A 14,245-nucleotide genomic window follows, 5' to 3' on the forward strand; every position below is an offset into this window, starting at 1 on the left:
GAAGAGAGGCTGACCAAAAGCCAGGACGGAGAGTGGTTGCCCATAGCAACACAGAGGAGACCAGTCGGGCTGTCTGTGGACCATGGGGTGTGCTTGCCTGCAAGGGTCGTGACAAGTGGCTTCCGAAGGAGCCAATACAGCATGTTGGAGAGAACCAGCAAAGCTCTGCAGGGAGAGTGCGATCTCCCATGACAACAAGAGTGGAAGTTGTGCCTGGAGAGAAGAGCTGCAGGAGAGATTTGCCTCAACGTCCCCACAAAAAGCCCTGTGCGTTCTTGCCAGCTGGGAATCATCAGGAGAGAAACGCACTGGAGAAAAGTCGTCCTGTTCCATGTATGGAATGTGGCCAGCTAGGACACGAAATGTTGTCTTGCCCTAGATTCTGGGGTGCACCTGGAGATAATGATGCTGAGCCAGTTTCCTGTAAAAATATATTTGCCGTCACCCCTGGCAACAAGGAGGAGTTTTCTGTTGTGTCTGCAGGGGGTGCGATTTCATCCCGTGGCCACCAGGGGGAGTTGGCCAGTAAATGTGTGGCTGAGGACTGTTTAAGACAACGTACTCAAATGAAGATGGTGATCCCAACTACTGCGGTGGGTAAGACTGTCTTTAATGAAATGATGTCTGGGACTGCTGATTGCAGGTATAAAAGAACTGGTTACGAGACTGTCCATGATGATGTGAGAGTGACCCCAGTTAGTGGGGCCACTAAATGTGTGCTTGAAGATTATTTCTCCCTACAAAGTGGGAATGCAGGGGTTAAAGTCCAAACAGAACCTGTATTGATGACTAAAAGTGTTGTGTCTAATGTCTGCCAGTCTCAAGTAGGCAGTGGGCTAGGACAGTCTGCAAAAACGAAAAATGCTATAAGTGTTATTGTTAATGAAAAGTTTGCTGCTGTTGGAAAAACCCCAGGTTCTTTCAGAGCAAAAGCTGTTGTCACAAATGGGCCGTTGCTTGTAGCAACTGATGGTAAGACCGCACAGTTGTCCCCAGAAATCTCCAGGGAACTTCATGTATTGAAGTCGGAGGTTGCCATGGACAACTGGTATGTCACTCTGGTGGGACAGAGTGGAACTGTACCGTATAATGGTAATGTGTTAGTGCAAGCTGCTAGTACTAAAAATGTGCAGGTAAATGGTGGGTTAAAACAACATGTGAAAAATGCAAAGGTGTGTGAGGCTTATGAAGCGCCGCCCGAGCAAGGTGGTGGTGGTTGTGGTGTATTGCAACCTGTGGTGCTAGAACATGTGTTACCAAAGTCTGCCATGATTTGTAATTTGGGTAATGAATCTGCAACTAAACCCATCTGTTCTAATGTGTGTCCTTGGGCGGATGGATCAGGGCTAAGGAGCGCCGATGAATGGAGCACAGCTACAACAGATTGGGATAGTTGGGGTAAAAATCTAATGTCCCTGATAGATGAGGCTTTCATGCATAAAAGTAAGGTGGACAAAGTTTCTGCTGTGCCAGCAGGAGGGATGGCAGAACAGCTTATACCTGAGGGCGCGGTGGCTGCTGCAGGGGTTAACCCTCGTGAGAAAATGGACCACATAAGGGCGAGCACACAGCAGACACTTTGTCCGCAACCTACAAAAATGATGCTGACGTGGCGTGTCAAAGTGATGTTGTCAATGGTAATGTGAAGCAGTTCATTGGTGCTGAACCTGAGAAGTTGAGTGTGAGTCAAGCACCTGGCAGCGCTCTGGTAGAGCACCAGGCTGTGGTCGTCTCCAGCTGGGAGAAGGTTTCATTAAACCTTGCAACCTCTCTCGTCTCAGCAATTGAGTCTGTCTGCATTCCCAGTGTCAGGAAAGTCCCCAGGAAGGATTTCAATCCGAAGCCAAGGGTATGCTTTCTAACAAAAGTGTTAAAGGAGATGCTTACACTTTGGGATGTACAGCCAGTCTATACTGGGGTGTCTCCACCACAGTCAGACAGTCTGGTACTGCGGAGTACCATTAGGTGGACCCCTGAGTGGCAGGTGGTACAGCACAAAGGAAGACAAGACAAAAATGGTTTATTTATGACTGTATTACTAGTGTTAAAAGTTGCCTCTAGGTATGCTGATGGGTTACTTCCTGTACAAGAGGTTTATGGGAGAGGCTTTGGCGAAAAGAAAGTGTCTGAGGTTTCACCACCTAACAGCCAGGTAGAAGGCATTTCTGCTGCTATGGTTCAAGTTAGTACTGGTCAGTTGTCGGTGAAGGGCGTGTATACTGTACCAGTGGTACCATCACATGAGATGGAAGGGCCAAGTGTGGACCAGAAAGCAGCAGAAATCCTAACTGGGGCCCAACCGAAGGTGGTTAAAGAGACTGGGGTCCCCAGTACAATGTTTGGTTTAGGTGACAAACAGATAAGTGCAGTAAAAATTGTATGTGGATCAGAAGAGAACTTGTCTCTTCAGGTGGATAAAAATACAAATGGCATCAGAACAAGTCAAGTGGTAGGACAGCTGCCTGCAGAGAGGGTGAACCCCAGGGAGGTGACGTCCTCTGAGGTTCCCGTGGGTGATGGCAACCCTCTGGTATGTGTGCCCTCTGCAGACTCTGCCCTAGCAAATACTGAGAAAAAAGGCATTGGTGACTTTTGCAACATTGAGAGGTGTAAAGTTGGTTTGAATATGTATATCAATGATGAACCAAATAATTTGTTAAAGGTACATGACAGTGTGGTGTCCAAAGGTATTGGGAAACCTGGGAACCTGAAGCGTGGAGGCAGAAGGGTTGGTAGAAAGACCAGGGGTGCCCTGTTTAAATTTCAAAAGAGGAAGTGCTTATGGAACCCCAAAAGAAGAGGGAGAAGGCTGAGTGTAGGGAAATATAGCTGGTTAAGATCCAGGGTGGGATGTACCTGGAAGCGCACCCGGAAAAAAGGTTGGGCCTATGTGGCTGACAGCCAGCACAGAGGTGTCCCAACCATGATGATGGGTGCTGGTGTTCCTCCCTCTGGATCGAAACAAAGGGGGGGGGTATGTGATACAGTTCCCTGTCCTGGTAATGGTCGCCCAGGACTCTCCAATAGGCAGGAATCTCCAATCCTGGGACCGGGTTTTGGAAACAGCCAGGAGTCTGGCTGGTTGATTGAACAGGTGGGTCCTGGGCTTATAGTAGAATCAAGACCAGTGTTCTGGACTCCACCCTCCCGAGGAGTCCAGGCAAGCAAGGGAGAAGCATGCATGTCTGCATGGTATAGACAGAGGACCCAAAGCTGTGGGCTGAGCAGCACAGAAGCTGAGAGAAGGTACAGTGATTGTACAGGTACTTTGGTACGTGGCCAAGAGGGCTGAAGTGTAAGCCTAGGGGCTGTATTTCTGAAGAGAGCCATGTGGCTTGGCATTTTCGTTTGACCATTTCTTTATTGCTGTAGAAACTTGAAACCCCCTGCGTGGGAAAGTCTGGATGGACGTTTTTCTTTCTTTTAATAAAAGTGGGTCAACAAACCCTTAAAAAGTACAACTGGCGTGGACTCTGCTGCTCACTGGTATGCTCTACCCAGATGCTAAATCACCCCAACATTACAATATATATATATATTTGGGGGATATTTATTATAGCAAAAAGTAAAAAATATTCATTTTTTTCAAAATTGTCGCTCTATTTTTGTTTATAGCGCAAAAACGAAAAACCGCAGAGGTGATCAAATACCACCAAAAGAAAGCTCTATTTGTGGGGAAAAAAGGATGCCAATTTTATTTGGGAGCCACGTCGCACGACTGCGCAATTGTCAGTTAAAACGACGCAGTGCCGAATCGCAAAAAGTGCTCTGGTCTTTGACCAGCAATATGGTCCGGGGGTTAAATGGTTAAAGGCTTGGCTTTAATTTTTTGAAAACAACAAACATGTCATACTTACCTGCTCTGTGCAATGGTTTTGCACGGAGCAGCCCCGATCCTCTTTTTCTCGGGCCCCCCGTCTGAGCTCCTGGCCCCTCCCTCCTTCCGAGTGCGGCATTTACACACAGAGCCCTGGCTTGGCCCTGCCCCCTCTCTCATTGGTGGCTGGGATTGACAGCAGCGGGAGCCAAAAGTCCCCGGAGAGCCGATGCTCTCGTGCACATCGCTGGATCGAGATGGGTCGCAGGTAAGGATAAGGGGGCTGCTGCAACAAAAAAATTGTTATCTTCATACTTAGAATGCATTAATGTAATACAAATCTGAGTCTAGAACTACTTTTTAAAAACGTTTAAGCTTTTAGCAACTAGCAGCTTTATTTGGGGACTCAGTGTGTGAGTGGTGAATGCCAACTTTAGGGAGTGCTGACAGTAGCTTTTACCAGGTTTCAGCAAGGTTTTAGCAAACTTCAAGTACTGCTACAACTGAAGCACTAATTCACGATGCCTCATGTCTCAAATCTAACATTAGTTTAAAGCAGGGGTCTCCAAACTGTGGCCCGAGGGGCAGATGTGGCCATTTGCTAGCCTTCATCCAACCCTTGGGGCTGTATTGCTCCCAACGATATGAGGCACTATTCCTCCCAATGACACCAACAATGGGGCACTATTTCTTCCACTAATAGCAATGATGGAGCACTATTCCTCCTCCTACTGCCCACCAGCACTGGGGCTGTGTTTATTATCACTGATGCTGAGCCCTGGGGCATTTTCTACCCCCACTGGTCAGTATCCGGCTTCCCTGAAGTCTGAAAGACAGTAAACTGGCCCTAGGTTATAGGAATTCTAGTGCAGCCAGCTTTAGCAGGATTTTCACATGCCTTCTGTACTGAACTTGGCGAATCACAGAACATATTGCACTTTATAATTCTTAAGGGCATATTTACAGTATCAAGCATTGAATCTGACATTCACTACAGTTGAATCTTCCTGGTGCATGCATTTTGAACGACATTGATTGATTCAGGGGAGGGGGAGAGGAAAGAGCGGTAAGGTGGGAAGGAAAGGGAAAGGGTTAGGGGAAAGGGAACAATGAAAGGAGGGGGGGGTTGGAGGGTTGTGGAAAAAGGGGGGTTGAAGGAAGAGAGGGGGGGAAGGGAGGAGGGGGGAAAGGGAAGGAAAAGGGGGAGAGGAGAGAGGAAGGGGAAAGGGGGAGGTAGGGTGTTGGGAGGGAGGAAAAGTACATGAAGGATAAGGGAAATAAGTGAATCCAGTCAATAAGTGGATTACCCACCCGGTAGGAACGTAGGGATGGTGTAACACCCGGGGGTCAGTACAGACGTTGGTCTTTGTCCAGATTAAGGATGAATAGGCTGATGAATACAGCTGACTGCAGTATAATGAAAAGGCCGCCATTGGGCCGCCTTTTAAGGTCTCCAACCCGGCATTGCCTCAGAATGCACAGGCAGACGCCAGGTTCGTCTCACCCACTGCGCATGCGCAAACGTGATGCTGCGAATGCGCGTGACCCTCATAATTAAGATGGGGAGGTCGTCTATAGGGGAAGAAGGGGGAGGCCACCGGCCGTATAAGGAGCCCTCCTCCTGTTTGAGAGCCGCATGTCCGCCGCTGGGGAAGAATTTACACCTCAGACCTCTGATTAAACATTGTGGGGCAAGCCGGACAGTATTAGTAAATAGAAGAAAAAATAATGACTTTATAAACATTGGGTGGCAGGGCGGTATGTGTGTCAGATATGGCGACAAGGGAGATGGTTACATCCAAGTCGCCAAAGTGGCACAAACCTGCCAAGTGGTTAACAAAAGTCCCAAGGCGACCCTTTTTTGTGTAACAAAAGGTTCATAGACAAAAACAATTATTCTCCAGTCACGTCTCACCACAATTAATCACAGAAGGTTACAATTGATACCTGAAAAACAGAAATCTATTCATAGGACATAGCATTAACCCAGTATAGCATCAAAGAAACGTGATGAAAGAGGATACAGCTGAGTAGTGTACAGAAGAGAAGGTTAAGATACAGAAAACAAATGAGAGGGAACCAGGAGCAACTCGGGGGGAAAAGTAAAAATATATGAAACAAGGAATTACTTGTTCATAAAAATATTTGTATGAATGTGCTTCGTTAAGGCGAGAGGGTGTGAGGGCGTTAGAGTCGCTCGATCCAGATAATCTCTCGTCTCAGGATCTCGCAATCCCAATCACCCCCCCTGGGATGACTTCCAAAACTAGGAATTTAACAGATTCAGGTTGGAATCTATGGTGAATTCCCATATGGTGGCCCACCGTGGTGAGCTTGCCATTGGTTGAATAATATAAGTGATTTCCCATTATTTGTCGACTCCTCTCATGCCACAATTGGCATGTTGAGGGGGAGAGATAATTTCTTCATTGGGGAGAGTAAAAGGTGGCACCTTCTTGAATCCACAGACATCGTGGACAATGGCCACAATGAAAAGTACCCGAGGACCCGCTATCACCCGCCATCGCTTGCCCTATAGTGGCTGCTGGTGAATTTATCCTTCAAAGTAGTGGCTCTCCTGAATACCAATTCTGGGTTAGGTCTCACATATTTGCCCAGAACATGGTAGTCTGTTAAAAGGTGCCAGTGTTATGACAGTAGTGTACGTAACTGATTGTGGTGAGTGGAAAATTTGGTGACAATTTTCACTGTTTGTGGTCGTTCTGCACGAGGGGGACCATAAAGTAGTGACAAATGGGTCCATGCAGAAGCCCTAATAAAGGCTGGTGGTTGGTGTGGGTCAGGAGACGCTCAGGTAAGGCAGCCGCTTGGGTATAAAAATCCCTGTCCTCTGTGCAGTTACAGTGCAGTCTGAGATACTGGGCATATGGAATACTGCGTATAAGAGGGTGGGTGAGAGCTGGGGGCGTGGAGTAGCGTATTGCCCACGGTAGGTTTCCGAAATAAGTCCGTTGCTATTTGGCCTATGGAATTTTTGATAATCTTAGGCCCCGTACACACGACCAAACATGTATGCTGAAACTGGTCCGCGGGCCAGTTCCAGCATACATGTTCGGTCATGTGTAGGCGCGAGCGGGCCGAATTCCAGCAAACATTTGCCCGCCAGGCCTTTTCCCAGCAGACAAATATTCCTGGACGTGTTTTAAAACCGTCCGCTGGAATCCTGCCCGCTCGGACATGTACGGTCGTCAGTACAGACCTACCGTACATGTCCGAGCGCCCGCCGTCCCTCGCATGCGTCGAATGACTTCAACGCATGCGTGGAAGCCTTTAAATGGCAGGCCCGCCCACGTCGCCGCATCATCGTCGCGGCGACGACGCGGACACGCCCCGCGTATTGTTTACGCGCGGACTTCTGTACGATGGTTAGTACAACCATCGTACAGAAGCCCTCTGGCAGGCATGTACAGTGAAAATGGTCCGACGGACCGGTTTCATCGTACATGTTTGCTCGTGTGTACCGGGTCTTAAGATCAATGAAGGAAATATACTGGTGATCATAGGTAAATGTGAAGCGGAAATTAAACTGGTTGATGTTTAAGTGTTCAATAAATTCTATCAATAGTGGTTCTGTACCTGTCCATATAACGAATAAATCATCAATGAACCTGTACCAATATAATACGTGATTCAAGAAAGGTTGTAGAGACTCATTCCCAAAAATTGATCTCTCCCACACCAAGAATAAATTGGCGTAGCAGGGTACACAGGAAGTCCCCTTAGCCACGCCACTCTTTTTCTTCTTCCGCCCTCTCTCTTTTTCTCCCTCCTTCCCTCTCCCCTTTCCCTCCCCCCACATCCCAATCCTCCCCTTTTTCCCCTTCCCCCCTCCTCTTTCCCTTTCTCTCTGTTCCTGCCTTTTCTTTCCACCACTTGTGTGTCTGTCATCCCCAGTATGTGTGGACCCACAGTAAAATTTTGTTGTATTTTCTTTATCATTTCAGTCCGTGTAGCAATTATCGCTTTCCATGTTCGCCGTGGGGGGAAAAACCCATTTGGGGTGCATCTATTTATGCCGTCTGATGCCCCTTCTGGGTTTACATTGGTGAGCCTTGCCTGACTTAAATACTCCAAAAACAATGTTTTTATTGTCAGTTTTTTCTAATATCATTTCTAAATACTTTTGATTTTGTAACTATGAGATTGTATCTTTCTATAGATGTGTTTGGTCGTCTCCTCCTGAAGAAGCGACGTATATCGCGAAACATGTAGAGGATCACGTCTGGACCTACATCTTTGTTTCCTCATATACCAGTGGGGTCTATTTGTGAGCTAAACAAAACGTTATACAACAACCATGTCCATGTATTGTTGTACTTAATGTTGCTTTTAATTGGAATTGTGTCTTAATAAATTTATATTTTTAAAATCACCTTGTCCTAATCCCTGGATACCGAGATAGTCCACAACGCTATTGGTGTCGTGTGGCAGCTTTTTGGAGTAGCACCCGACAACCCTTTCCCCTTCCCTATTGTCTAATTTAAGGATGATGGTACCCACCCCTATATGCTCAACTACTCAATTGAGGCAATACCCTTTAATCTAGTACCACGTATTAGTCCATATCTGGGGGGTGGAAATACACACAATAGCTTAGAGCACACAAAGGGTTATACAGTATACACTGAGAAACTTTGCTATCACCTACAACTTTGTGCATGTTTATTTTCTCAAGCATTCAATTCAAAGCCATTTGACATGTGAATATAAAACACAGGTCATAGACATTCCCATATCAACCTCCTTTTCAAAGAGAGGATGATGAAAATAGCTTTTATTTTATGCACACACACATTGAGACACTTATGAATCATTGACTATTGAACAGATTGCAGTGAACACTATGGGTATTCTCTTTGAGGGCATCTCCAAACAGGTGGCCTTGTGGATTTGTCATGGTGTATATCAATACCGATACATAGAAGACTGTATATAAGAAGAATAGTAAGACGTTGCATGAAGAGAAAAAACATTTTCTGCCTAATGAAAAGAGATGAAGCGCCTTCTAAAGACCTTAGGATCTCATCCAATGAATGATATATACCTATCATAATATCTCCTTTCCCTGGAGGGCTATCATTTGAAAAGACACAACTATGTGAAAGAAAATTACCATAGCCATCTAAAGACCAAATATAGTAAACAATACAGTGTGTTGAGAGCTAAATGGATGATGATCATCTTAATCATTAAGAGGGAGTGGCCACACAAACTAGGCTCTGTCTTACAGTATGATCTCCAAATACTTAATCGATATATGTCTAGCACCACATATAGGTCCACATCGGGGGGGGGGGGGCTGTGCTGAATGGAATTATACACAATAACTTAGAACACACTAAGGGTTGACATATATTATTAAATACTCTGTGAAACATTGCTATCATGTACAACTGTTTATTTTCTAAAGATGTAAATTCTAAGGCCGCGTACACACGACCGGTCCATCCGATGAGAATGGTCCGACGGAACGTTATCATTGGTTCATCGCTGAAGCGGCCTGATGGTCTGATGTGCGTACACACCATCAGTTCAAAATCCGATCGGGTCAGAACGCGGTGACGTAAAACACGACGTGCTGAAAAAAAAGAAGTTCAATGCTTCCTGGCATGCGTCGACTTGATTCTGATCATGTGCGGGTTTTGAACCAATGCTTTTGTGTACTAACCATCGGTTTGGACCTATCAGTCAGCGGTCCATCGGTTCGATTTTAAAGCAAGTTCTCTAACTTTTGTCCGAAGGACAAAAGACCGATGGGGCGTACACACGGACGGTTTGGACAGATGAAACTGAACTTCGGTCCGTTTTCATCGGTTTGAACCGATCGTGTGTACGCGGTCTAAGTCATTGGACATGTAAAGCACAGGTCGCAGACATTCCCATATCAACCTCCTTTCAGGGGGGGAGGGGGGAGCCGATACCTGTCTAATACAGGTATTTGCTCCCACTTCCTGGCATAGATCACTTCAGTGATCTACGCCACTTCCGGAACCTACTCTGTGCCCCTGCTGTCTTCTGGGAGACACACAGCTCCCAGAACACAACAGGGACCAGTGAAGACGTGCAGCGCTACTCGCACATGTGCAGTAGGGAACCGGAAGTGAAGCCGCAACGCTTCATGTTCTAATTCGACATTGCGGACAACATGGACAGGTAAGTGTCTATATATTAAAAGTCAGCAGCTGCTGTATTTGTAGCTGCTGGCTTTTATTTTATTTATTTTTAAGTTGGACCTCTGTTTTAAAGAGAGAATGATGAAAACAGCTTTTATTTACACTGTTACACACACATTGAACCATGTATAAATCGTTGACTATTCAACAGATTCCAGTAAACACTATGGGTGTTCTTCTTGAAGGCATCTCCAAACAGGTGGCCTTGTGGATTTGTCATGGTGTGTATACCAATACTGATAGAAGAATTATACACAATAACTTAGAACACACAAAGGGTTAAGATAGCAATGTTTCTCAGAGTACATTGCATCAGGTACATCTTTGTGCATGTTTATTCTCTTAAGATTTACATTTTAAGTCATTTGACATATGAATATAAAACACTAGTCACAGACATTCCTATATTAACCTCCTTTTCAAAGGGAGCTTGATGAAAACAGCTTTTATTTTTATTGTTACACACACATTGAGCCACTTATGATGAAGCGTTGAGTATTAAAAAGATTTCCGTGAACACTATGTATTTTCGTTGAGGGCATCTCCAAATAGATGACCTTGTGGATTTGTCATGGTGTATACAAGTACTGATAGAGGACTGCATATAAAGAAAATAGTTAGATGGTTCAATAATAGAAAAACATCTTTTGTCTATTGAAAAGAGAAAAGGAGCCTTTTTAAGACTTTAATATTTCAGGGGGAATAAGAGTGAGAAAGGGAATCACACAGCCCATTCTGATACATAGCAGACAGCTGTGCCTCTCACCTCTGCAGTGTTGGGAACAAGGGATCCACATAGAGCAGTGGTCCCCAACCTTTTTGGCACCGGGGACCGGCTGCATGGAAGAAAAATTTCCAAGGCCCGGTTGGGGAGAGGTTGGGGATGGCATGCGGGGGGTAAGCGATTTTTCGCGGGCAATTTGTCAGCGCATTATTTCTATTTATTACATTGTAGTAAAAAATAAAGTTAAACCCACCATAATGCAGAATCAGTGGGAGCTTTGAGTGTGTCACTTGCCACGCTGCCTGCCACCAGATGTGGCTTGTCACTTGCCACGCTGCCTGCCACCAGATGCGGATTGTCACTTGCCATGCTGCCTGCCACCAGATGTGGTAAGGCCCCAACAGATGAAGCTAGTGCCCCCGCTAGGCCCTGCTCACACTCACCCTGTCACTGGTAGTGTTGTCATACTCTGGGCTCCCCCATTAACAGTACTGTCATCTGCCCCTATTTATATCATAACCCCACATTACAGTCCTCAGTCCCCCCCACACATTACAGTCCTCAGCCTTCCCCCCCCACACATTACAGTCCTCAGCCTCCCCCCCCACACATTACAGTCCTCAGTCTTCCAGCCCCCCACACATTACAGTCCTCAGCCTTCCCCCCCCACACATTACTGTCCTAGGTTCCGTCCCCCACACATTACAGTCCTCGGTTCCGTCCCCCACACATTACAGTCCTCGGTTCCGTCCCCCACACATTACAGTCCTCGGTTCCGTCCCCCACACATTACAGTCCTCGGTTCCGTCCCCCACACATTACAGTCCTCGGTTCCGTCCCCCACACTTAGGGACAGATCGGAGGGAGGCACAGCATGAGGAGAAAAGTTGCAGGGAGGGAGGCGGGACAGTTCTGGATGGAGGGCCGAGGTAACAAACAGGTGATTGGCTGCTAGGATGAAGGACAGTCCTAGCAACCAATCGCCTGTTTGATAACCTCGGGCAGCTCCGCCCTACACCCAGAATTGTTCCGCCTCCCGCTGTCGGCTCTATGAGCGACGCAGGAGGAAGAAAAGTCTCCTTGCGGTCCGAATGGCAGAGTGCCGCGGTCCGCATGTGGGGCTCTCTCATGCCGCCTGCTCGCGGCCCGGCTGCAGAAGTGCCGCGGCCCGGTAGTGGGCCGCGGACCGGGGGTTGGGGAACACTGACATAGAGCAGTTTGGTCCCCTCAACTGCTGTTTAGAGTAGGGTCTCTCCAGCCACACACCCAGTGGGGGTGTGAGAGGACAGCGGCACAGGAGCACACTGCACAACGCACCTCCATCCACTAGATATGCAACTACTGACTTTTAGTCAGCATTTGCACTGGATTCATAATACCCTCCCCTTCTCCTTCCCCATGTGACAGCGCTCAGCCTAGCAAAAGGTTGTACAGGCAGTCCTGCATTGTAAAGCCAGGGGGGTGTGCGTGTGTAGGTTCCATATCAAGGAGTTTTCCAGGGGGTCTGCAGTGGCCTTTCTTTCACATTGGTTTGCAAATAGGATCTAACTATAGGTTTTTTTTGCTGACATGATCCATTTTATCTTTTAGTAACTGATTGCTGTGTATGTAGTACTGTCTGGCACACAGTTACATACTATATTTGTTTTTTAATTAAAAATGTATTTTTTACCCTTGGATACACTAATTATATATTTTCCAAATAACTTTTTTTGTCCTAAATCTGCCTTTCATACCAGTCTCAGAGGGCACAGAGATAATATACTGTGTGCTCCATTATAGATGACAGTTTATACAAGAGGGAATCCTACATCAAGCACACAAAGATGTATTTTTATGTGTCTGGAGGGGGGTTGGTGGCTGTTCTAATAGCTCTTTTGTTAAATACTGTACTACATGCTTTTGTTTCCGTTCACAATTTCTTAGAACTACAATCTTATACCTCACAGAATAAAACTTTGAAATACTGAATAACTGAAGGAACATGTAGACATTTACTGACTTCAGTCCTGCCAATCCTTTCAATCTCAGCAAATTGGACAATGACTAGAATGCGTATATGTATCCTCAGATTACAGAAGACAGCCCCAGGCTGATGGGCTACAGTTCAGGATTAAAAACTGAAAACATGCTCATTTGTGTAATATGTTCTAATTTAAATAGAAATATTGGTTTGACTATCTTGTAAGGAGGCCATTTGGCCTCAATTATTTTAAGGTTTTATTTTGATTCACAAAGTACTTGCCTGCTAAGTTACGGCGGCGTAGCGTAAATCGGGCGGGCGTAATGGCGCCTAATTCAAATTTAGCTAAGGGGGCGTGTTTTATGTTAATGGGGCTTGACCTGGAAAGTACAAATCTGCACCAGAGTTTGCACTCTCCAGTTTTAGCAAATCAACTCCATAGTGTCATGCATGTTTTCCACTCATGCAGGTTATAAATGCTCACCTCCAACTTTTGACCTTTATGGTTAATTTAATGTCAAAATGAATTTTGCCCCCTCTTGGGCTATTTAAAGAATTGTCTTTCAGACACCCTGCTTGTCTCCACCACTTGCACCGCTCCAATAATTATTTAGCATGTAAAAACAAAAAATGGGACCAAAAGTGCTCTCCGTATATAGAATTTAATACTACTAAAGGATAAAACTCACATGTTAAAAGTACAACTAGTGCTATGTACAATATACGACACCATCTCTCTCAGTACTCCACACTCAAGAAACCAAGATTGCCATGGTATGACTTCATTGGGTGGCTCCACCCACTATATGCATTACGTCCGCTTCGCAGACTTCCTCAATAGCCTACTTAGGAAGTCCTGTCATCTTGATCCATTGGCTTTAGAACTTTAACTTAATGACTTGAAACAGGTATACAGATAAGTTCTGACTTCACTGTTTTCACTTACATGCTTGTTCCGAGTCAGTGACCTAAAAGGTATCAATGCTATAAAGTTATGTCAGACAGATCACAAATGCCCAGAAACTGGTTGCCTGATGGGATCCCGGGGTGTCCTTTAATCGGGTTAGTCCCCGCCACCAACATTGTGAGTGTGTTTATTATGTACTTTTGCTATGTCAATTTACAAATACAATACTAGTGACCCCACAATAGGGATAAAACTATTTTGCGGAAGGGAGTTTAACAAGACACGTGGCCACTCATTAAAATTAGAAGAAAAGAGGTTTAACCTTAAACTACGTCAAGGGTTCTTTACTGTAAGAGTGGCAAGGATGTGGAACTTCCTTCCACAGGCGGTGGTCTCAGCAGGGTGCTATTAGATAAGCAACTGAACGACCACAACATACAGGGATATACAAGGTAATACTGACATATAATCACACACATAGGTTGGACTCATGGGCCTCCGCAGAACTTTTTTCAGGGGGGGCAGAATTTTACGGTCACCTATGCTCCGCTTCTTTGACAATGTCATGAAGGGGAGGGGAGGGGCTTAGTCATTATCCCATAAAGCGCAGGCATGTGCCCATGAAATGCAGCCTCACTGT

The 14,245-nt window shown here is 45.8% G+C and overlaps 1 long non-coding RNA gene across 1 annotated transcript; it reads left to right on the forward strand.

Annotated features, from left to right (window-relative positions):
• The first annotated feature begins 7,786 nt into the window (after nucleotides 1–7,786).
• On the forward strand, nucleotides 7,787–8,210 carry LOC120916088. Its single transcript, XR_005743952.1, has 2 exons — nucleotides 7,787–7,883; nucleotides 7,998–8,210. It is a non-coding gene; the product is annotated as an uncharacterized LOC120916088 (long non-coding RNA).
• The last annotated feature ends 6,035 nt before the right edge of the window (nucleotides 8,211–14,245 follow it).

Source organism: Rana temporaria, chromosome 10 (assembly GCF_905171775.1).
Source record: "Rana temporaria chromosome 10, aRanTem1.1, whole genome shotgun sequence".
Lineage (NCBI taxonomy): Eukaryota > Metazoa > Chordata > Amphibia > Anura > Ranidae > Rana > Rana temporaria.